The sequence below is a fragment of the Phalangium opilio genome, unplaced genomic scaffold, assembly GCF_054372755.1.
Source record: "Phalangium opilio isolate 3A_F unplaced genomic scaffold, DU_Popi_V2 ptg000082l_1, whole genome shotgun sequence".
Classification (NCBI taxonomy): domain Eukaryota; kingdom Metazoa; phylum Arthropoda; class Arachnida; order Opiliones; family Phalangiidae; genus Phalangium; species Phalangium opilio.
The window spans coordinates 18,366,996-18,391,168 of record NW_028324189.1 but is presented as its reverse complement, the minus strand read 5'-3'; the positions used below and the strand labels follow the sequence as shown (position 1 = coordinate 18,391,168).

General features: G+C 41.8%; 1 long non-coding RNA gene and 8 other non-coding genes across 9 annotated transcripts in view; all 9 read right to left on the bottom strand.

Annotated features, from left to right (window-relative positions):
• The window catches only part of LOC149653534 (uncharacterized), a 399,454-nt gene that overhangs the window by 303,826 nt on the left and 71,455 nt on the right, over positions 1-24,173 (bottom strand). The window lies entirely within an intron of this gene.
• Positions 4,344-4,427, bottom strand: TRNAL-UAA (transfer RNA leucine (anticodon UAA)). Its single transcript has one exon. It is a non-coding gene; the product is annotated as a tRNA-Leu (tRNA).
• TRNAL-UAA (transfer RNA leucine (anticodon UAA)) lies at positions 4,817-4,900 on the bottom strand. Its single transcript has one exon. It is a non-coding gene; the product is annotated as a tRNA-Leu (tRNA).
• Positions 5,526-5,609, bottom strand: TRNAL-UAA (transfer RNA leucine (anticodon UAA)). Its single transcript has one exon. It is a non-coding gene; the product is annotated as a tRNA-Leu (tRNA).
• Positions 5,763-5,846, bottom strand: TRNAL-UAA (transfer RNA leucine (anticodon UAA)). Its single transcript has one exon. It is a non-coding gene; the product is annotated as a tRNA-Leu (tRNA).
• On the bottom strand, positions 7,657-7,740 carry TRNAL-UAA (transfer RNA leucine (anticodon UAA)). Its single transcript has one exon. It is a non-coding gene; the product is annotated as a tRNA-Leu (tRNA).
• TRNAL-UAA (transfer RNA leucine (anticodon UAA)) lies at positions 8,366-8,449 on the bottom strand. The gene has a single exon. It is a non-coding gene; the product is annotated as a tRNA-Leu (tRNA).
• On the bottom strand, positions 8,603-8,686 carry TRNAL-UAA (transfer RNA leucine (anticodon UAA)). Its single transcript has one exon. It is a non-coding gene; the product is annotated as a tRNA-Leu (tRNA).
• On the bottom strand, positions 10,971-11,054 carry TRNAL-UAA (transfer RNA leucine (anticodon UAA)). The gene has a single exon. It is a non-coding gene; the product is annotated as a tRNA-Leu (tRNA).

The window sequence follows — 24,173 nt, the reverse complement described above, 5'->3', positions numbered from 1 at the left end:
TATTTTCACAAAAGTAAGTCCGACTGTGCTTATGGTTGCCAAAAACGTGTTTTGGAATGTTAACTAAGTCAGCTTTCAGGTCAGAAACAGTCTCCCTATTTTTGGACGCGTGAAAAATTGCTCCTTTAGCTGCTCTAGTCATTTTCCTAATTTTTTTCTGGATTGAGGTATCGCTTGTATTCCGCCGACAAAGCAGAGTGTTTGCACAAATGTGAAGTAAAATTCTTCACCGCGTGGTTAGAACATTCAATTTTGGAAACTTTTGTGCCATATGCTACGTTCTGTAAAATTTTCTTATACACGGAGGAATCGCCATCGCCGATAAATTTTTTATACCTTAATCCATGCATAGCTTCACTCTGTCGAAAGCCTTCTACTAGAATGTCAGCCTCCATGCTGGCTGATGGTCCGCTCCAGTTTTTATAGCAAACATGGTTGGCAGGGTTTTTACCTTGTCTCTTACAAAACTCACACACTGCACAATACTTATTTTTGACTCCTAACCAGAGAAGTTTTTTCGACCTTTTTCCAATGATCACTGCTACCCCCGAGTTAGCAGTGTAACGGTGACCATAACTCCTGTGGGACCATCCACCATCTACAATAACGGTAATAAAAGGGACACCCTCATGAACGTCTCCCGCTTCAGTTGCCATTCGAAGTTCTTCTTTCCCAGCTGACAGCATTTCTTCATAGAAAACTTCTTCCCATTTCTTAGAAAATCGTAAATATAATATAAATCGTATTAAAAGTTAAGGCAGAAGATAATGGAGAGTAGAAGCAATATGGTTTTATAAGGAGGTGTGATGTTTGTTTTTAAACATTTTCACGTGCACTTCGGAAAAAAAACCTTATGCATTATAACTATGGTACTTACCGTTGCGAGTTTTTCTTCTGTCTTAATGAAGCGTTTCTTTGATAATACAGGAAGACCGATTACGGAAAATTGCTCATCTAGTTTCGCATGACCTCCTCCAGTGCTCATAGATGCCCAGACGACTGAGTCATTTATTGTTAGGTCCTTAGTTTCTCCAGTTTGCTTTAATTCAACTGAGTCCGTGGTAACTTTCACACTTTTGGTGCAGTACGCACACTCGAAGTATAAATAAGAATAGAAACCGTATCTTATTTCTTTTTCAAACTTGAATGACCCTCTAGTGTCTTTGTGGCAGCGATGAACTTCGAGGCTTCTAACTTGGTTGATGAAATGTTTTATGTCAACAATGCGTCTTCCGTCTAAAAGTTGCGCGTTTTTGTCTTCCATGGGATGAGGTGGATTGTATTTAACTGTCAACTCTGGCAGCGGCTCTGATAATGAAAATCCTTCCTCTATGCTTTTTAATTCCAGTTCACTCAATTTGGGTGGCGCAATATAGTCAATTTTAGGGGTTGAAGTAGTAAATAAAACAGATTTTCTGTTAGTCGGCGTCGTTATGGACGAAATTTTCTGCTGCCGTTCTGAACTAGTTTTATCGGCCCTCCACAGTCCTTTGTTGGAGTAATTTTTTAGATTAATCAACGGGCAAGATATGGGTTTTGAAATCGAAGAGTTTGTTGTTGCCAGAATCACACTGTCCCTATAGTGTGGGACCATATTCTGACCATCATCAACGACCAATGACATATTCAAATCACTCACGGATGACGTTTCTGGTACCACGCCTTGCAAAGTGGCTTCAGAGAAATTGGTCTCAAAAGGAATCGTTTCTAAGCTTGGAAATTTCTGAGTTTCCAATGCATTGAAAGCTACTTGAGTGGTTTTCTTACTCAAAATTTTCTTTCGGAATTCCTTATGTTTTTTCTTTCTGGACAAAGTTTTACTGGGCGGTCGTTTTTTTCGGTTTAAAACTTTAGCGATGGACGATTGAATTTTATTGTCATTATTTAATAATTCCTGGGTTTTATCCATGTTCAAAAACAGTAACGTAATCAAGCGATGTTTAAATAAAAACTACAAATATACTATAGCTAAGAGGGATTGTGCACTTCTGCTTCTAGTCCGCTACAAGCGTAAAATGCACAAGACTAACAAGCCCGAATTGAATAGAAAATGAGTTTTAGCAACCAATTTTTTAACCTCCTAGATTTATGGTAAGATCTGTTAAGATAAGGTAAATGGAAGCGCAAACTCGGATTATATGGGAGAGGTTGAACAGTGCTGCGAATTCTCGTACCTAATTCAGAAACATGGCGAATTCTTTTCACTAATATCCGACCCCCACGGTCGTATGCCTAAACATGATAACAAAAGGGATTGAAAAACCCTTTCAATAAACCGTAATGCAGGTGCGGCAGAAGAGTGACATACTATTCCCACCCCTTCCATCATCTCATAAATATCAGGGGGAATTTTGCTGTAGTAGGACTGTAGGAGGAAACCTTCCTACATTTTCAAAGAGGTTTATTTATTAACTCTTTGTAGAATGAGCGCCATCTATGAGTTAATTGCCTTTTTTCAGGTTTTCTCTTATAACATTGGCATTAATGGTCTGATTGAAATAAAAATCACTTTAATTTATAAAGCTGTGAAAGCCCTATACATCGATATATCAGTCAAAAAATTGTGATAATTATTGCCATCGTTGGATTCGAATAACTACATCCAAAAACAGTCTCCGCCGGAATAATTATTCTTACTTAAATATTGGTTTAATACCAATGAAAAATATTTTAATCGCTAGAGAAAGGTTCGGAATATATACGAAAAAAATTTCATCTATGTAAAATTATAATTATAGATGCTTGATTCGAACTAAAACAGATCATTTTAAGTACTCTTCCCCCTTAAGAATAAAACAAGAGGATAAAAAAGATCTGTCCTCTCGTAATTGTTTAAGCTTTTATCATGATTACTCTATACAACAGTAATAAGGAGTATAAACCCATAAGTGGAAGCAGTATTTTTTTCCGAAACAATCTCGCTTATGTTTATCCTCTCTAGACTTCGCTAAAAACGTATAACTCCTACATAAAATATTAATAGACAGGCAAGGATTCATACCATTAAAGAAGGAGCGCAATATTATCCATATTTTCATTTCATATACAGAGAAAAGAAATTATTATGTTTCTGAGATGATCTTCCCATTTTGGTTGTTTTTTTGAAAAGTATATCGCAATGCACGGGCCTTGATAGATATAGGAGGCAATGAATGAAATATATCACAAAGCACGCGCCTTGATAGATATAGGAGGCAATGAATGAAATATATCACAATGCACGGGCCTTGATAGATATAGGAGGCAATGAACAAAATATATCGCATGCACGGGCCTTGGTAGATATAGGAGGCAATGATAATCTCTCTCTTTGCACGAGAGGTTTATCTTCAATATTTAAATAAATATAATTATTTTTAATTATTTTAATCTTCAATAATTAACATTAATAATAGTTAAATCGTTTAAAATAAAGTTATACCTATTATCATCTCAAACTTTGCTAATATTGACGTTTAAAGTGAAGGGTACCCCTCTTGCCCACTTTCTTCAAATTTTGGGGTATATATACGATTCGTTTCCATTATAATAGTAAGGAAAAAGCGCAATTGCGAAAACCTTTGAGGGCGAACCCACCTTAGGGAGGCTAGACGTTTCTCGTAACCCTAGCTGATCGACGCGTATGTCCTAAAACCAAACGATGATAGTGGAGTAGAAGCCAATGATACAGATTGGTGTCTATGTGGAATGGACGGAAGACCAGTGGATGGTGGTGCTAGAAGCCAGTGTAAGTGCAGACTGGTGTCAATGTGGGATTGACAAAGAATAGAAGATGGTGGTGATTGGAAGATAGTATGTACAGACTGGTGTCCAAGTCGAATGGACGAAGACTAGAAGATGGTGGTGATTAGAAGCCAGTAAGAACAGACTGGTGTCCGTGTGGGATGGACAGACCAGAAGATGGTGGTGTGAGAACTCAAGCAGAGGAGCCATTTCCGTGACTGTGAAAGCAGTTCGGAAATGGCGAACACGTTTGCTCCGATACGCAAACTGCGAACGCGGTCACGTGGGTGTAACAACGGACTGACAGACACACAGACAGACACACAAGGAAGTTACAGAACCTCTCCTGGACTACGTCACACGGAGAGGTAAAAACAAATCGTTGTCAGAAGTGGGGTTCGAACCAACGCCCTCATACGAAGATCAGAGATTAAATCTGACGCCTTAGACCACTCGGCCATCCTGACACGCTTTTTAACGTTTTCCTTGAAAATGAAGCTATAGTACCAACCCTAAATAACTCTCGGAATTCTATGCTCCATAAAGCCACTCACTTGTTGCCATAGTAGAGAAGCCTTTTCTGACCATGAGATCCATGTTATTAAAATGAAACAATTCGCTGTCAGAAGTAGGGTTCGAACCCACGCCCTCATACGAGGATCAGAGCTTAAATCTGACGCCTTAGACCACTCGGCCATCCTGACACGCTTTTTATCCTTTTCCTTGAAAATGAAGCTATAGTACCACCCAGAAAAACCTCTCGGAATTCTATGCTCCATGAAGCCACTCACTTGTTGCCATACTAGAGAAGCCTTTTCTGATCATGAGATCCATGTTATTAAAATGAAACAATTCGCTGTCAGAAGTGGGGTTCGAACACACGCCCTCATACGAGGATGAGAACTTAAATCTGACGCCTTAGACCACTCGGCCATCCTGACACGCTTTAAAGCGTTTTCCTTGAAAATGAAGCTATAGTACCACCCCTTAAAACCTCTAGGAATTCTATGCTCAATAAACCACTCACTTGTTGCCATACTAGAGAAGCCTTTTCTGATCATGAGATCCATGTTATTAAAATGAAACAATTCGTTGTCAGAAGAGGGGTTCGAACCCACGCCCTCATACGAGGATCAGAGCTTAAATCTGACGCCTTAGACCACTCGGCCATCCTGACACGCTTTGAAGCGTTTTCCTTGAAAATGAAGCTATAGTACCACCCCTAAAAACCTCTCGGAATTCTATGCTCAATAAACCACTCACTTGTTGCCATACTAGAGAAGCCTTTCCTGAGTATTAGATATATGTTATTAAAATGAAACAATTCATTGTCAGAAGTGGGGTTCGAACCCACGCCCTCATACGAGGATCAGAGCTAAATTCTGACGCCTTAGACCACTCGGCCATCCGGACACCCTTTTTAACGTTTTCCTTGAAAATGAAGCTATAGTACCACCCCTAAATAACTCTCGGAATTCTATGCTCCATGAAGCCACTCACTTGTTGCCATACTAGAGAAGCCTTTTCTGATCATGAGATCCATGTTATTAAAATGAAACAATTCGCTGTCAGAAGTGGGGTTCGAACACACGCCCTCATACGAGGATCAGAACTTAAATCTGACGCCTTAGACCACTCGGCCATCCTGACACGCTTTAAAGCGTTTTCCTTGAAAATGAAGCTATAGTACCACCCCTTAAAACCTCTCCGAATTCTATGCTCAATAAACCACTCACTTGTTGCCATACTAGAGAAGCCTTTCCTGAGTATTAGATATATGTTATTAAAATGAAACAATTCATTGTCAGAAGTGGGGTTCGAACCCACGCCCTCATACGAGGATCAGAGCTTAAATCTGACGCCTTAGACCACTCGGCCATCCTGACACGCTTTTTAACGTTTTCCTTGAAAATGAAGCTATAGTACCACCCCTAAATAACTCTCGGAATTCTATGCTCCATAAAGCCAATCACTTGTTGCATAACTAGAGAAGCCTTTTCTGATCATGAGATCCATGTTATTAAAATGAAACAATTCGTTGTCAGAAGAGGGGTTCGAACCCACGCCCTCATACGAGGATCAGAGCTTAAATCTGACGCCTTAGACCACTCGGCCATCCTGACACGCTTTGAAGCGTTTTCCTTGAAAATGAAGCTATAGTACCACCCCTTAAAACCTCTCGGAATTCTATGCTTCTTAAAGCCACTCACTTGTTGCCATACTAGAGAAGCCTTTTCTGATCATGAGATCCATGTTATTAAAATGAAACAATTCGCTATCAGAAGAGGGGTTCGAACCCACGCCCTTATACGATGATCAGAGCTTAAATCTGACGCCTGAGACCACTCGGCCATCCTGACACGCTATTAAAAGTTTTCCTAGAAAATCAAGCTATAGTACCACCCCTAAATAACTCTCGGAATTCTATGTTCCATAAAGCCACTCACTTGTTGTCATATTAGAGAAGCCTTTCGTGAGCATGGGATACATGTTAGTAAAGTAAAACCAATCGTTGTCAGAAGTGGGGTTCGAACCCACGCCCTCATACGAGGATCAGAGCTTAAATCTGACGCCCCAGACCACTCGGCCATCCTGACACGCTTTTCAACGTTTTCCTTGAAAAAGAAGCTATAGTACCACCCCTAAATAACTCTCGGAATTCTATGCTCCATAAAGCCACTCACTTGTTGTCATATTAGAGAAGCCTTTCGTGAGCATGGGATACATGTTAGTAAAGTAAAACAAGTCGTTGTCAGAAGTGGGGTTCGAACCCACGCCCTCATACGAGGATCATAGCTTAAATCTGACGCCCCAGACCACTCGGCCATCCTGACACGCTTTTCAACGTTTTCCTTGAAAAAGAAGCTATAGTACCACCGCTAAATAACTCTCGGAATTCTATGCTCCATAAAGCCACTCACTTGTTGCCATACTCGAGAAGCCTTTTCTGATCATGAGATCCATATTATTAAAATGAAACAACTCGCTGTCAGAAGTGGGGTTCGAACCTACGCCCTCATACGAGGATCAGAACTTAAACGTGACGCCTTAGACCACTCGGTCATCCTGACACGCTTTGAAGCGTTTTCCTTGAAAATGAAGCTATAGTACCACCCCTTAAAACCTCTTGGAATTCTATGCTCAATAAACCACTCACTTGTGTTCATACTAGAGAAGCCTTTCCTGAGTATTAGATATATGTTATTAAAATGAAACAATTCATTTTCAGATGTGGGGTTCGAACCCACGCCCTCATACGAGGATCAGATATAAATTCTGACGCCTTAGACCACTCGGCCATCCGGACACGCTTTGAAACGCTTTCCTTGAAAATGAAGCTATAGTACCACCCCTAAATAACTCTCGGAATTCTATGCTCCATAAAGCCACTCACTTGTTGCCATACTCGAGAAGCCTTTTCTGATCATGAGATCCATGCTATTAAAATGAAACAATTCGCTGTCAGGAGTAGGGTTCGAACCCACGCCCTTATACGAGGATCAGAGCTTAAATCTGACGCCTTAGACCACTCGGCCATCCTGACACGCTTTTTATCCTTTTCCTTGAAAATGAAGCTATAGTACCACCCAGAAAAACCTCTCGGAATTCTATGCTCCATGAAGCCACTCACTTGTTGCCATACTAGAGAAGCCTTTTCTGATCATGAGATCCATGTTATTAAAATGAAACAATTCGCTGTCAGAAGTGGGGTTCGAACACACGCCCTCATACGAGGATCAGAACTTAAATCTGACGCCTTAGACCACTCGGCCATCCTGACACGCTTTAAAGCGTTTTCCTTGAAAATGAAGCTATAGTACCACCCCTTAAAACCTCTAGGAATTCTATGCTCAATAAACCACTCACTTGTTGCCATACTAGAGAAGCCTTTTCTGATCATGAGATCCATGTTATTAAAATGAAACAATTCGTTGTCAGAAGAGGGGTTCGAACCCACGCCCTCATACGAGGATCAGAGCTTAAATCTGACGCCTTAGACCACTCGGCCATCCTGACACGCTTTGAAGCGTTTTCCTTGAAAATGAAGCTATAGTACCACCCCTAAAAACCTCTCGGAATTCTATGCTCAATAAACCACTCACTTGTTGCCATACTAGAGAAGCCTTTCCTGAGTATTAGATATATGTTATTAAAATGAAACAATTCATTGTCAGAAGTGGGGTTCGAACCCACGCCCTCATACGAGGATCAGAGCTAAATTCTGACGCCTTAGACCACTCGGCCATCCGGACACCCTTTTTAACGTTTTCCTTGAAAATGAAGCTATAGTACCACCCCTAAATAACTCTCGGAATTCTATGCTCCATGAAGCCACTCACTTGTTGCCATACTAGAGAAGCCTTTTCTGATCATGAGATCCATGTTATTAAAATGAAACAATTCGCTGTCAGAAGTGGGGTTCGAACACACGCCCTCATACGAGGATCAGAACTTAAATCTGACGCCTTAGACCACTCGGCCATCCTGACACGCTTTAAAGCGTTTTCCTTGAAAATGAAGCTATAGTACCACCCCTTAAAACCTCTCCGAATTCTATGCTCAATAAACCACTCACTTGTTGCCATACTAGAGAAGCCTTTCCTGAGTATTAGATATATGTTATTAAAATGAAACAATTCATTGTCAGAAGTGGGGTTCGAACCCACGCCCTCATACGAGGATCAGAGCTTAAATCTGACGCCTTAGACCACTCGGCCATCCTGACACGCTTTTTAACGTTTTCCTTGAAAATGAAGCTATAGTACCACCCCTAAATAACTCTCGGAATTCTATGCTCCATAAAGCCAATCACTTGTTGCATAACTAGAGAAGCCTTTTCTGATCATGAGATCCATGTTATTAAAATGAAACAATTCGTTGTCAGAAGAGGGGTTCGAACCCACGCCCTCATACGAGGATCAGAGCTTAAATCTGACGCCTTAGACCACTCGGCCATCCTGACACGCTTTGAAGCGTTTTCCTTGAAAATGAAGCTATAGTACCACCCCTTAAAACCTCTCGGAATTCTATGCTTCTTAAAGCCACTCACTTGTTGCCATACTAGAGAAGCCTTTTCTGATCATGAGATCCATGTTATTAAAATGAAACAATTCGCTATCAGAAGAGGGGTTCGAACCCACGCCCTTATACGATGATCAGAGCTTAAATCTGACGCCTGAGACCACTCGGCCATCCTGACACGCTATTAAACGTTTTCCTAGAAAATCAAGCTATAGTACCACCCCTAAATAACTCTCGGAATTCTATGTTCCATAAAGCCACTCACTTGTTGTCATATTAGAGAAGCCTTTCGTGAGCATGGGATACATGTTAGTAAAGTAAAACCAATCGTTGTCAGAAGTGGGGTTCGAACCCACGCCCTCATACGAGGATCAGAGCTTAAATCTGACGCCCCAGACCACTCGGCCATCCTGACACGCTTTTCAACGTTTTCCTTGAAAAAGAAGCTATAGTACCACCCCTAAATAACTCTCGGAATTCTATGCTCCATAAAGCCACTCACTTGTTGTCATATTAGAGAAGCCTTTCGTGAGCATGGGATACATGTTAGTAAAGTAAAACAAGTCGTTGTCAGAAGTGGGGTTCGAACCCACGCCCTCATACGAGGATCATAGCTTAAATCTGACGCCCCAGACCACTCGGCCATCCTGACACGCTTTTCAACGTTTTCCTTGAAAAAGAAGCTATAGTACCACCGCTAAATAACTCTCGGAATTCTATGCTCCATAAAGCCACTCACTTGTTGCCATACTCGAGAAGCCTTTTCTGATCATGAGATCCATATTATTAAAATGAAACAACTCGCTGTCAGAAGTGGGGTTCGAACCTACGCCCTCATACGAGGATCAGAACTTAAACGTGACGCCTTAGACCACTCGGTCATCCTGACACGCTTTGAAGCGTTTTCCTTGAAAATGAAGCTATAGTACCACCCCTTAAAACCTCTTGGAATTCTATGCTCAATAAACCACTCACTTGTGTCCATACTAGAGAAGCCTTTCCTGAGTATTAGATATATGTTATTAAAATGAAACAATTCATTTTCAGATGTGGGGTTCGAACCCACGCCCTCATACGAGGATCAGATATAAATTCTGACGCCTTAGACCACTCGGCCATCCGGACACGCTTTGAAACGCTTTCCTTGAAAATGAAGCTATAGTACCACCCCTAAATAACTCTCGGAATTCTATGCTCCATAAAGCCACTCACTTGTTGCCATACTCGAGAAGCCTTTTCTGATCATGAGATCCATGCTATTAAAATGAAACAATTCGCTGTCAGGAGTAGGGTTCGAACCCACGCCCTTATACGAGGATCAGAGCTTAAATCTGACGCCTTAGACCACTCGGCAATCCTGACACGCTTTTCAACGTTTTCCTTGAAAAAGAAGCTATAGTACCACCCCTAAATAACTCTCGGAATTCTATGCTCCATAAAGCCACTCACTTGTTGCCAAACTAGAGAAGCCTTTTCTGATCATGAGATACATGTAATTAAAATGAAAAAACTCGTTGTTAGAAGTAAGGTTCGAACCCACGCCTTCATACGAGGATCAGAACTTAAACGTGACGCCTTAGACCACTCGGTCATCCTGACACGCTTTGAAGCGTTTTCCTTGAAAATGAAGCTATAGTACCACCCCTTAAAACCTCTTGGAATTCTATGCTCAATAAACCACTCACTTGTGTCCATACTAGAGAAGCCTTTCCTGAGTATTAGATATATGTTATTAAAATGAAACAATTCATTTTCAGATGTGGGGTTCGAACCCACGCCCTCATACGAGGATCAGATATAAATTCTGACGCCTTAGACCACTCGGCCATCCGGACACGCTTTGAAACGCTTTCCTTGAAAATGAAGCTATAGTACCACCCCTAAATAACTCTCGGAATTCTATGCTCCATAAAGCCACTCACTTGTTGCCATACTCGAGAAGCCTTTTCTGATCATGAGATCCATGCTATTAAAATGAAACAATTCGCTGTCAGGAGTAGGGTTCGAACCCACGCCCTTATACGAGGATCAGAGCTTAAATCTGACGCCTTAGACCACTCGGCAATCCTGACACGCTTTTCAACGTTTTCCTTGAAAAAGAAGCTATAGTACCACCCCTAAATAACTCTCGGAATTCTATGCTCCATAAAGCCAATCACTTGTTGCATAACTAGAGAAGCCTTTTCTGATCATGAGATCCATGTTATTAAAATGAAACAATTCGTTGTCAGAAGAGGGGTTCGAACCCACGCCCTCATACGAGGATCAGAGCTTAAATCTGACGCCTTAGACCACTCGGCCATCCTGACACGCTTTGAAGCGTTTTCCTTGAAAATGAAGCTATAGTACCACCCCTTAAAACCTCTCGGAATTCTATGCTTCTTAAAGCCACTCACTTGTTGCCATACTAGAGAAGCCTTTTCTGATCATGAGATCCATGTTATTAAAATGAAACAATTCGCTATCAGAAGAGGGGTTCGAACCCACGCCCTTATACGATGATCAGAGCTTAAATCTGACGCCTGAGACCACTCGGCCATCCTGACACGCTATTAAACGTTTTCCTAGAAAATCAAGCTATAGTACCACCCCTAAATAACTCTCGGAATTCTATGTTCCATAAAGCCACTCACTTGTTGTCATATTAGAGAAGCCTTTCGTGAGCATGGGATACATGTTAGTAAAGTAAAACCAATCGTTGTCAGAAGTGGGGTTCGAACCCACGCCCTCATACGAGGATCAGAGCTTAAATCTGACGCCCCAGACCACTCGGCCATCCTGACACGCTTTTCAACGTTTTCCTTGAAAAAGAAGCTATAGTACCACCCCTAAATAACTCTCGGAATTCTATGCTCCATAAAGCCACTCACTTGTTGTCATATTAGAGAAGCCTTTCGTGAGCATGGGATACATGTTAGTAAAGTAAAACAAGTCGTTGTCAGAAGTGGGGTTCGAACCCACGCCCTCATACGAGGATCATAGCTTAAATCTGACGCCCCAGACCACTCGGCCATCCTGACACGCTTTTCAACGTTTTCCTTGAAAAAGAAGCTATAGTACCACCGCTAAATAACTCTCGGAATTCTATGCTCCATAAAGCCACTCACTTGTTGCCATACTCGAGAAGCCTTTTCTGATCATGAGATCCATATTATTAAAATGAAACAACTCGCTGTCAGAAGTGGGGTTCGAACCTACGCCCTCATACGAGGATCAGAACTTAAACGTGACGCCTTAGACCACTCGGTCATCCTGACACGCTTTGAAGCGTTTTCCTTGAAAATGAAGCTATAGTACCACCCCTTAAAACCTCTTGGAATTCTATGCTCAATAAACCACTCACTTGTGTCCATACTAGAGAAGCCTTTCCTGAGTATTAGATATATGTTATTAAAATGAAACAATTCATTTTCAGATGTGGGGTTCGAACCCACGCCCTCATACGAGGATCAGATATAAATTCTGACGCCTTAGACCACTCGGCCATCCGGACACGCTTTGAAACGCTTTCCTTGAAAATGAAGCTATAGTACCACCCCTAAATAACTCTCGGAATTCTATGCTCCATAAAGCCACTCACTTGTTGCCATACTCGAGAAGCCTTTTCTGATCATGAGATCCATGCTATTAAAATGAAACAATTCGCTGTCAGGAGTAGGGTTCGAACCCACGCCCTTATACGAGGATCAGAGCTTAAATCTGACGCCTTAGACCACTCGGCAATCCTGACACGCTTTTCAACGTTTTCCTTGAAAAAGAAGCTATAGTACCACCCCTAAATAACTCTCGGAATTCTATGCTCCATAAAGCCACTCACTTGTTGCCAAACTAGAGAAGCCTTTTCTGATCATGAGATACATGTAATTAAAATGAAAAAACTCGTTGTTAGAAGTAAGGTTCGAACCCACGCCTTCATACGAGGATCAGAACTTAAACGTGACGCCTTAGACCACTCGGTCATCCTGACACGCTTTGAAGCGTTTTCCTTGAAAATGAAGCTATAGTACCACCCCTTAAAACCTCTTGGAATTCTATGCTCAATAAACCACTCACTTGTGTCCATACTAGAGAAGCCTTTCCTGAGTATTAGATATATGTTATTAAAATGAAACAATTCATTTTCAGATGTGGGGTTCGAACCCACGCCCTCATACGAGGATCAGATATAAATTCTGACGCCTTAGACCACTCGGCCATCCGGACACGCTTTGAAACGCTTTCCTTGAAAATGAAGCTATAGTACCACCCCTAAATAACTCTCGGAATTCTATGCTCCATAAAGCCACTCACTTGTTGCCATACTCGAGAAGCCTTTTCTGATCATGAGATCCATGCTATTAAAATGAAACAATTCGCTGTCAGGAGTAGGGTTCGAACCCACGCCCTTATACGAGGATCAGAGCTTAAATCTGACGCCTTAGACCACTCGGCAATCCTGACACGCTTTTCAACGTTTTCCTTGAAAAAGAAGCTATAGTACCACCCCTAAATAACTCTCGGAATTCTATGCTCCATAAAGCCACTCACTTGTTGCCAAACTAGAGAAGCCTTTTCTGATCATGAGATACATGTAATTAAAATGAAAAAACTCGTTGTTAGAAGTAAGGTTCGAACCCACGCCTTCATACGAGGATCAGAGCTTAAATCTGACGCCTTAGACCACTCGGCCATCCTGACACGCTTTTCAACGTTTTCCTTGAAAATGAAGCTATAGTACAACAACAAAATACCTCTCGGAACTCCATGCTCCATAAAGCCACTCACTTGTTGCCATACTAGAGAAGCCTTTTCTGATCATGAGATACATGTTATTAAAAATATTCGTCAAAATCATGAATTTTTATGCTGAAAACGCATAGCGCAGGTTTTAAAATTTTGCAATTTTTTTTTTAAAATGGATTTCCCCCTTGTAAAAGAGATGAGCGAAGCGCAAAATTATTCTAAATAATTACAATTAAAATATTTCGTCAAAATCATGAATATTTCGTCAAAATCATGAATTTTTCGTCAAAATCATGAATTTCATGCTGAAAACGCATTGCGCATGTTTTAAAATTTTGCAAACTTTTTAAAAATAAATTGAGTTTAAACGACTATAAGAGGTGATGCGAAGCGCAAAATTATTAGGACTGTGCGAGTATTCGAAAGATCGAATATTTTTCGAAAATTACGAATCGAATATTCGATTCGAATGATCGAGTTTGCCATCTGGTATTCGTCGAGGTTTGCTATGGATGGTCTTGATCTGGCCCTCATACAAGAACCGTGGATTTGCCATGGCAAAATCCTCGGTCTTGACGCGGCGGGGTCACTATTTTATGACCATACTGCTGCTAGACCTAGGGCGTGTATTCTGGTTCGGAGGGATCTTTGTTGTATCTCTCTACCGCTGCACACGTCCCAGGACACGGCGGCCGTGAAGCTAGTCCTGGCCACTGGGCATGCCAAGTTGACTATCACGGCTGCCTCTGCATACTTTGCCCACGACGCAGACTCTCTCCCGACAATTGAGGTGATCAATTTGGTCAATCAATGTGAAAAGGGAGGGGACAAACTAATCATTGGCTGCGACGCCAATGCTCATCACATCACGTGGGACAGTTCTGACTGCAACAGGAGAGGTGATGATTTACTAGAATATTTAGTTGGTTGTAAACTTTAAATTCTTAATCAAAACAATGAACCTACTTTTGTTACTTCAAATAGAAGGGAGGTCATTGACCTCACGCTAGCCACGGAAAACCTCGTGCCTTCCGTGTCTAACTGGCACGTGTCTAATGAGCCGTCTCTGTCGGATCATAGGCACATCTGCTTTACTGTCGCGACTACCTCTGTCCCGGCGGGGACGGAGATACGCAATCCAAAACGGACTAATTGGGCCGGCTATAGGGAAGACCTAATCCTACGCTACGGAGGGGGTCACACTCCTAAACTTACTTCACCTAAGGATCTTGATAGGGCTGCTGGTGATTTACAGTGCTCAATCATGGAGTTGTTCCACCGGAACTGCCCACTTAAGACCGTCAACCGCTCGAGGCTTGTCCCTTGGTGGAACGCGGATCTCAGCCGGCTTCGTAAATACACGCGCAGCTCTTTAACAAAGCCAAGCGCACGGGTGACTGGGCTGGATAAAGGCAGTCCCTTAACACCTACAACAGGGCCATTAGAGCTGCTAAGGACTCCTGGCGGACCTTCTGTGAGCAAGTCTCCAATGTTCCTGCTACGGCTAGGGTCATGAAGATTCTAGCGCACGACAGCACACATCGACTTAATGCTATTAAGCCGCGGGAGTGTGTGTACACTAAGTCTAGGGCTGAGACTCTCAAGCACATGCTGCAAGTCCATTTTCCTGACTCTACTTTTATCAATCCATTAAACCCTGACTCTCTATACCCTGTCCTGCACAGGGCTAAGAGGGAAGACTGGCTTGTAGCCAGACAGGTTGTCACGATTCCCAAGCTTCGGTGGGCTGTCAACTGTTTTGAGCCCTACAAGTCTCCGGGACCCGATGGGGTCTTCCCTCTGCTTTTGCAGGAGGGCTTACACCACATCGCCTCTCCGCTATGCAAGATCTAAAGACTGCATTGCTCTCGGTCACATACCTCGTCGACCGAGAATCAGAGAAGATTCATCTCGCCGACGATTCAATCATAATGGCGGAAGGGATTGGCGATGGCATGATTGACTGCCTCGCTCTAAACGGAGAAGTACATGGTATAGCTGTGAAGAACATCCTTTATGTTCTAAAACTAGGAGGCAGCTTAATTTCTGTACACCGTTTGACGCAGACAGGACACACTGTTATCTTCGAAGGCGACGAATGCAGAATCATGGAAGGTCAAAACGTTGCAGCTTTCGCCAAGATGGATGGATTCCTTTATCGACTTGAAACCAGACAAATAGCGAAAGTTGCCAGCAACTCGCATACAGCCGATTGCATTCATCTCTAGCATAGACGGCTAGGGCATCGGGACATAAATGCCGTCAAGTCACTTTCATCGTTAATCTTGCCGATGGTATCAAGCTATCCGACTGTCAGCGGAAGCTTGTATGCGAATGTTTTCTAAAGGGAAAGATGACTTTTAAACCATTCCCAACATCTACATCGAAGACCAAGGAGCCTATGGAACTAATCCATACGGACGTATGCTGGCCAATGCCGACAGTGACACCTAGCGGTAATCGATACATGGTAACATTTATCGATGATTACTCAAGATTTACACAGCTCTATTTGATGAAGACCAAGAACTCCGTTCAAACTGCATTCAAGGATTTCATTGCATCCGTAAGGACCAAATTCGGAAGATACCCGAAAGCTATTCGATCAGACAATGGTGGAGAATATATCAGCCATGAAATTGAAGATTATCTCAAGGAACTTGGCATCGAACACCATTAAACCGTGCCGTATAATCCACAACAGAACGGAGTTGCGGAACGCAAGAATCGATCTTTGACGGAAATGGCCAAATGCATGCTGTTAGACGCACAGCTTGAGGACCATTACTGGAGTGAAGCTGTCACGACCGCCGCCTATCTTCAAAATCTTCTGCCAACAAGAGCCATTGACGTAACACATTATGAGTTTTAGAGTGGTTCAAAGCCACATATTGGACACATCCGTGTATTCGGAAGTAAAGCCTATTCGTACATTCCCAAGGAGAAACGAGTAAAATTCGAAAACAAAGCTTTAAAAGGAGTCCTGGTCGGATATGGCTTAGAAACGAAAGGCTATCGTATTCTCAATCCTGAGACTGCCAAAGTTCACTTCAGTCGTACTGTCACATTCGACGAAGGAACACACCTTTGAAGAAAGCATCATATCAGAACCAGAAGGGGAAAAAGAGACTAATTCAGCTGACTCTTTGATCACGTCACATCCGAAAAAGGAAAAATCAGAATCATCATCTAATGGAAAACAAGAATCTAAAGAAACACCATCAGTTCCTATTCTTCCAATTCGATCGGAAAGGGATAATAAGGGCATTCCACCAAAGAGATTGACGTACAAGGCAACGGTTCAATATCCTCGCGAACCAAGCTCATGGGAGGAACTCGCCGACATAAATCCAAGAGAAAGGAAGAACTGGACAGATGCTGCTAAATAAGAAATATCATCTTTGCATGAAAATGGCACCTGGGAGTTAACAGACCTACCACCAAATCGAAAGGCCATTGGTTGTCGTTGGGTTTTCAAAGCCAAACATGATCAAAATGGAGCAATCGGCAAATATAAAGCTCGATTGGTCGCCAAAGGCTATTCTCAGAAGTTTGGCGAAGATTTTGACGAGACGTTCGCACCTGTCGTGAAGTACGAGACCGTACGACTACTACTCAGTATCGCCGCAGCCGAGAACTTTACGGTCAAACACTATGACGTCAAAACCGCATTCCTGCATAGAGACATAGTCCAGGGCCTTTATATGGAACAGCCTCCGGGTTTCGTCGAACCTGGAAATGAAGAGAAGGTCTGCAAACTTAAGCGCAGCTTATACGAATTGAAGCAATCTGCAAGGGCGTGGAACGTCAAAGCCAATCAAATTCTACTTGACGAAGGATTCAATCGTATTAAAGCCGATCCAGGACTTTACTCGAAATTGGAACCAGCCGGTACTAAACGTAGATGATCTGTTGGTGTTGAACGAGAACTAAGCCACCATTAACAATCTGTACAAAAAACTAAATAAGCACTTCGAGCTAAAGGACCTAGGAAACGCCTCTTATTACCTCGGTATCCAGATTGAACGAGGAATGGACGGAAGCTTTACAATCCATCAAGGAACCAAAATAGCGTTCATGCTCGAAGACTTCGGCATGCAAGATGCGAAGATATCCAAAACTCCTATGGATACTTCTTATCCAAAATTGTCTGGAGACGAAGATATCCTACCTGACAACAACCGGTATCGAGAAGCAATTGGAATACTTCTACACATCGCTACCGTTTCAAGGCCAGACATTGCAGTTAGCATCAGCTACCTATGCCGAAGAGTCTCAAAGCCGAGAGAAAGAGATTGGACAGCCGTCAGACGCGCAATGCGTTATCTCAAAGGAACAAAAGATGTCCGACTTCATTTCCCAGCTTTGAAGAAACCACCAGAACTTGTCGGCTACGTTGACGCAGATTGGGCCGGTGATCATCAAGACCGGAAATCAACGAACCTTTTCCAATTCGAACAGGGAACGATCGCATGGTCAAGTCGGAAACAATCAACTGTCGCGCTCTCTTCGACAGAAGCCGAATACATCGCAGCAGCTCATGCCGACCAAGAAGTAATTTGGCTACGACAGCTTCTCGAAGATGTTAGATTCCCGGTTACCACGCCAACCCACCTCTTTGAGGACAATCAAAGATGCAGCAAGATGAGTCTTTCCGAACGGATCAGCGCTAGGACGAAACACATTGACGTCCGATACCACTTCCTCAAGGATATGAGAGAAAACAACATCATCGATATCAACTATTGTCCAACCAAGGAAATGACCGCCGACATGTTAACCAACCCTTTAACAAAAGAAAAACTAAAGCACTTGATGTCCAAAGCCGGATTATCCGATACTCGTCGAGAAGGGGTGTTGGAGAAATCGACTCCTATCTACTCGGAACATATTAAATCTGTAACCTAAGAAAGGCGATGTTAGTTTTTTAACCGGTTAATAATATCTTAATACTGTTTTTTTAGGAACTGCTATAAATAGCAATGTTATGTTATCATTCACTTCACTCTCTCACTCGTTTAATAAACAGTTCGTTATTTTATTTGGTCTCTCTCTTCCTAATGTTAGCTATAAGTTAGCTATCGGGCTATGAAAATCGATCAAATAATACCCTGTAAAGTTTAACTAAATCTGGAAGAAATGAAATGCAGTTACTGACACAAAAGTAAATTTAAAATAAAAAAAATGTTTTATTTATTTTTGGTTTTTTTAATTTTTTTGGGTTTTTTTTAAGTTTTTGGGGTTTTTTTTGCTTCTTCTCTTCCCCATTTAACTAAGTAACCGCTTCCGCTATGCCCGTGCAAAAGCTATACATTACGGAAAAAAAATTCACCTAAACTCTGTATTACGATGTCTGCAATAGGGACAACTTGGCTCATAATTAGTGTGATCTCGTAAGTTATTTTCGAAATTTGTAAGCAAGACCCGGTTAATACATTTTTGGCAAAAATAGGCATGACTGCACGGAAGTGCAATCATATCTATATTTTAAATCTTACATATTACGCATATCCTATTATTTAGGGGTGCATGATCCCGCTCTATTTCTATTTCCAGCTTCTCTAAATCTGACCCGTGATTATGATTTTTTCTCACGACCAAAATCCCGTCAATGACTGTCGCTGTTGCTTCGCAAGCTTTACCGTCATCTTCATCTGGAAGAACCCCTTTCCTTCAACATCTTAAATTCATTCTACCTCCTCTCGAATCTTTGTTCTTGACGCATCCATAATTGTCGTAAACATACACGGCGGACCCAGATCTCTTTCCTTCGATTGTCTCCATGGTAAATCAGTTTCAAAGACTCGCTCTCTTCAAGCGAAAATTGCAGAATGAATGATCGTGCTGGATAAGTACGATTTGTTCTTCTTCTCGCACCCCTTCAGAATTGTTTTGCTCCCCCGCGAGCTTTTCCCACCCGACTGTTTTAAGTTGGTCATAATTTTAGCCTTTCTATAAAAATAACAATAATATTAAAATGACCTATCAATAAACTTCCCATAAAAATTTTTTTATTGAAATATTTATTTGTTGCAGTGCTTTACAACTAATATACTTATTATTTTCCATTATCTGATAACCTTAATGATATTGTACTTCAATGGTACAAAAGAAATACTTTAAATAGATCAGTTATGAAAAATAATAACATCATGTTTCTATTTTTATTGGGATTTCCCCTGGAGATAAAAAAAAATATTTTCAACGGTAGATGAGACAAACACGCTAGTTTCTACTTTCATTAATCAGTAAAACATGCCCAATTATGATAAAAATTAATGTTTGTTTATCTCTTTGCCACCTGGTGTTAAGTTTCGTTGAGAGCGACTAGTAGGTTTTCCGATTTGTTTCGCTCGGCCACCGTTAACAACTACTCCCTCATGGCAGATGGTTTAATCAATATATCTGGATCTTCAGTACTTGAAGGTAAATATTTTGGAATTTTGAAGCATGACCCAAATAGTCCGAACACCGTAGTAGCCAAATGCATCCTTTGCAACCCAAAAGACATTGCTATAAAAGGTCAAATAAAATCATTCTCAAATTTCAAATCCCATATAAGACGGAAACATGTTGACGAGTCCCTTCAAGCTTTTCTCCGCCATTTAACTGAAGAACGCGATCGCAAACGTGCTTCATCTCAAGTAACTAGTAACAATACACCTAAAAGACGACCAAATAATTTCTCCCAAGAAGACTTCGACTCAAAAGTTCTCGATTTCGTTATACACGCGATGGTGCCATTACGCATAGTGGAAGATCAGTTTTTCAAACGTTTATTTGAATACGTAGGGATTTCGTATGTAATTAGTCGACGGTCGCTTGGACGCCATATGGAAACCAAATTCGAAAATGAGTGTGAGAAGTTGACAGGCGTATTCCGTAACGTACAATACGTTTGTACCACTGCAGACATTTGGTCGTCACCAAAACGGAGCTTTTTTGGAGTAACTGCGCATTGGATAGACGCAAAAACATGTGAACGAAAGTCAGCTGCTCTAGCATGTAAACGGTTTAGAGGAGTTCATAACTAAGAGAGAATTAATGTGATCTTAAGCGATATACGCAGTGACTATGGACTGGATCCAACGGTTACAGACAACGCCAGCAATATCGTCAAAGCTTTTAAAGTGTTTGGTGTTACCATCGTTGATTGCGAGACGATTGAAGGAGAAGTGTCTGACAACGATGACTGCGTTTCAATTTCACTTGAGAATTTTGCTAATTGCTCAGATGAGACATAAATACCCTACCTAAGCATCTACGGTGTTGCTCTCATACCTTAAACCTTTGTACCACTGCCGAATTGAACAGAACCATTTCGGGTTCAGAGCAATTGTTAGTTTTAAAAAAAAGTAACAAAGAAGTGTTCAATATTGTTGAACGCCTCAGGTCGTCCTAAATCAGCCGAAATTATACAAGCAAATTTAGGTCACGCATTGATAAGACCGCACTCTAAGAAATAGAGGTGTAAGTCTACACCTTTTAACTCTTTTTGATGGTGCTAAATTCAACACCATATCCAGTGTTGGTTTACAACCCAAAGGGTGTTAAATCACACACTCTAAGAAAATGGAGTGTGCTTTAACACCTTTAAAATAAGTTTATTTGGGTCGAAATTTGACACCGTTTCAGCTGTTCCTTTACACCCTTGAAAGGATTTAATAACACTTTTCATCAATGGGTGTCAAAGATAAGAATAAAAATTGTGCAACACAGGTACAGTTTAACACCTTCTTAACTGTTATTTCGCATTAAAAGTTTTTTTTTATCCGAGTTTAAATAACACTTTTAAGAGTGTCGCATAACACCATTCAGTGCCGCATTACACCTTTAAGAGTGTCGCATAAAACCTATAAGAGTGTCCCATGAAACCTTTAAGAATGTCGCTTAACACCTTTCAGAGTGTCGCATAACACCTTCAAGAGTGTCGTTTATCACCTCTCGGTGTGTTGCATAACACATTTAAGATTTTCGCATAACACCTTTAAGAGTGCTGCTTAACACCTTTCAGAGTGTCGCATAAACCCTTCAGAGTAGGATTTTTTTAGTAGGATATATAGCAGTAGAAATAATACTATATTGACGGAGAAAATACTATGGATTTTTGACCACTCATGAGGCATAATTGAAATATCGAATACTCGTATGGTTTTACTGTTTAATTACTGTTTGAGCATTCGCTATTCCGCAGAATTATTAGCATTTAGTGCTATATTCATAGCAAGGTTTCACCTTGAGAGAACTTATTCCCCTATAAGGAAGAAATTTTTCACGTGCAGAACTATACCCCTTTAAGTAATGGTATTTCTAGGATGAAGTGTGCAACTGCATATAAAGTTGGCCTAACACTATTAAGAGTGTCGCGTAACACTATTAGGAGTGTCGCGTAACACTATTAGGAGTGTCGCGTAACACTATTAGGAGTGTCGCCTAACACTATTAGGAGTGTCGCCTAACACTATTAGGAGTGTCGACTAACACCGTTAAGAGTGTCGCCTAACACCGTTAAGAGTGTCGCCTAACACCGTTAAGAGTGTCGCCTAACACCGTTAAGAGTGTCGCCTAACTCTATTAAGAGTGTCGCCTAACACTATTAGGAGTGTCGACTAACACCGTTAAGAGTGTCGCCTAACACCGTTAAGAGTGTCGCCTAACACCGTTAAGAGTGTCGCCTAACACCGTTAAGAGTGCCGCCTAACACCGTTAAGAGTGTCGCCTAACACCGTTAAGAGTGTCGCCTAACACCGTTTATAGTGTCGCCTAACACCGTTTATAGTGTCGTCTAACGCCGTTAAGAATTGTCGCCTAACACCTGTAAGAGTGTCGCCTAACACGTTTAGCAGTGCTTTATAATGGTACAATACCGCCTGATTACCAATTTCTTAGTTATTTTATTTAAAGGAAAAATATGTTCTTTCATGAATATCATCTTTAAATAAATGTTAAACAAATTATTTTTTTCTCTAATATTCAAACATTAATGGAAATGAAAGACCTTATTTAAGAAACTAGTCATATTATAAATTTCCATGTTTAATTTCAAAGGGTGTTTTTAAAGTGTTACTTTACACTGAATTTACACCTTAAATTGGCCACAAAAACTCAAGGTTTTATAACACTCTTTTTTGGGTGTTTTTACGGTGTAAAAAATTGAATATTCTAAATATACACCCTTTTAACACATTTTTAACACTTCGATTTCTTAGAGTGTAGTTGGCAAATTAGCTAGATTGTTTTTCAATGTTCACACACAAGATGTGACTTAAAACTGAGGTACGTGATAGATGGCGATGCAATCATAGGCCCAAGTTGACTAAAGCATATTGGTCGCTTTTGGTGCTGAGCATGTCACACCCTCTTTCGCCTCCAGTGAAGCTTATTCCTCCAAGGTTTTGATTATCATTAACTGGCATTAAAGTTTTAAGATATTACTCAAGTGTTATCTTAATAACGCTTGAATAATATCTTACATTGACAACTACCCTCTCTTTAAACCTCAGCAAAATTCATTTTATTCAGCATGAATGTTCTATTTTCTCCATAGTAAAGATAAACTGTCTCAACTTGCACAAACAGAGAACATGCAACTTTGATGCAACATAGAATGGAAGATTACCGCATCAGACCTAAATTGGGGACGTGATCAGACCAACACCTTCCTTAGTGGACAACCCCCGATACTGCCAACGTATGACGTCACTAAGGTAAATTATAGACCTCTAATACAGGTTGTAAATAAATGTTGGCAATACAGATTTTATTGTATGAAAGTGAAAAGGCACAAAAAAAAATATTTGGGAAAATGCTTGAATGCAACAAAGTGTTCTAAAGAACAGTTCTACGGGCGTACGCTTTACTCCCCTACGGGCGTACGCTTTACTCCCCTACGGGCGTACGCTTTACTCCCCTACGGGCGTACGCTTTACTCCCCTACGGGCGTACGCTTTACTCCCCTACGGGCGTACGCTTTACTCCCCTACGGGCGTACGCTTTACTCCACTACGGGCGTACGCTTTACTCCCCTACGGGCGTACGCTTTACTCCGCTACGGGCGTACGCTTTACTCCGCTACGGGCGTACGCTTTACTCCGCTACGGGCGTACGCTTTACTCCGCTACGGGCGTACGCTTTACTCCGCTACGGGCGTACGCTTTACTCCGCTACGGGCGTACGCTTTACTCCGCTACGGGCGTACGCTTTACTCCGCTACGGGCGTACGCTTTACTCCCCTACGGGCGTACGCTTTACTCCCCTACGGGCGTACGCTTTACTCCCCTACGGGCGTACGCTTTACTCCCCTACGGGCGTACGCTTTACTCCCCTACGGGCGTACGCTTTACTCCCCTACGGGCGTACGCTTTACTCCCCTACGGGCGTACGCTTTACTCCCCTACGGGCGTACGCTTTACTCCCCTACGGGCGTACGCTTTACTCCCCTACGGGCGTACGCTTTACTACCCTACGGGCGTACGCTTTACTACCCTACGGGCGTACGCTTTACTCCCCTACGGGCGTACGCTTTACTCCCCTACGGGCGTACGCTTTACTCCCCTACGGGCGTACGCTTTACTCCCCTACGGGCGTACGCTTTACTCCCCTACGGGCGTACGCTTTACTCCCCTACGGGCGTACGCTTTACTCCCCTACGGGCGTACGCTTTACTCCCCTACGGGCGTACGCTTTACTCCCCTACGGGCGTACGC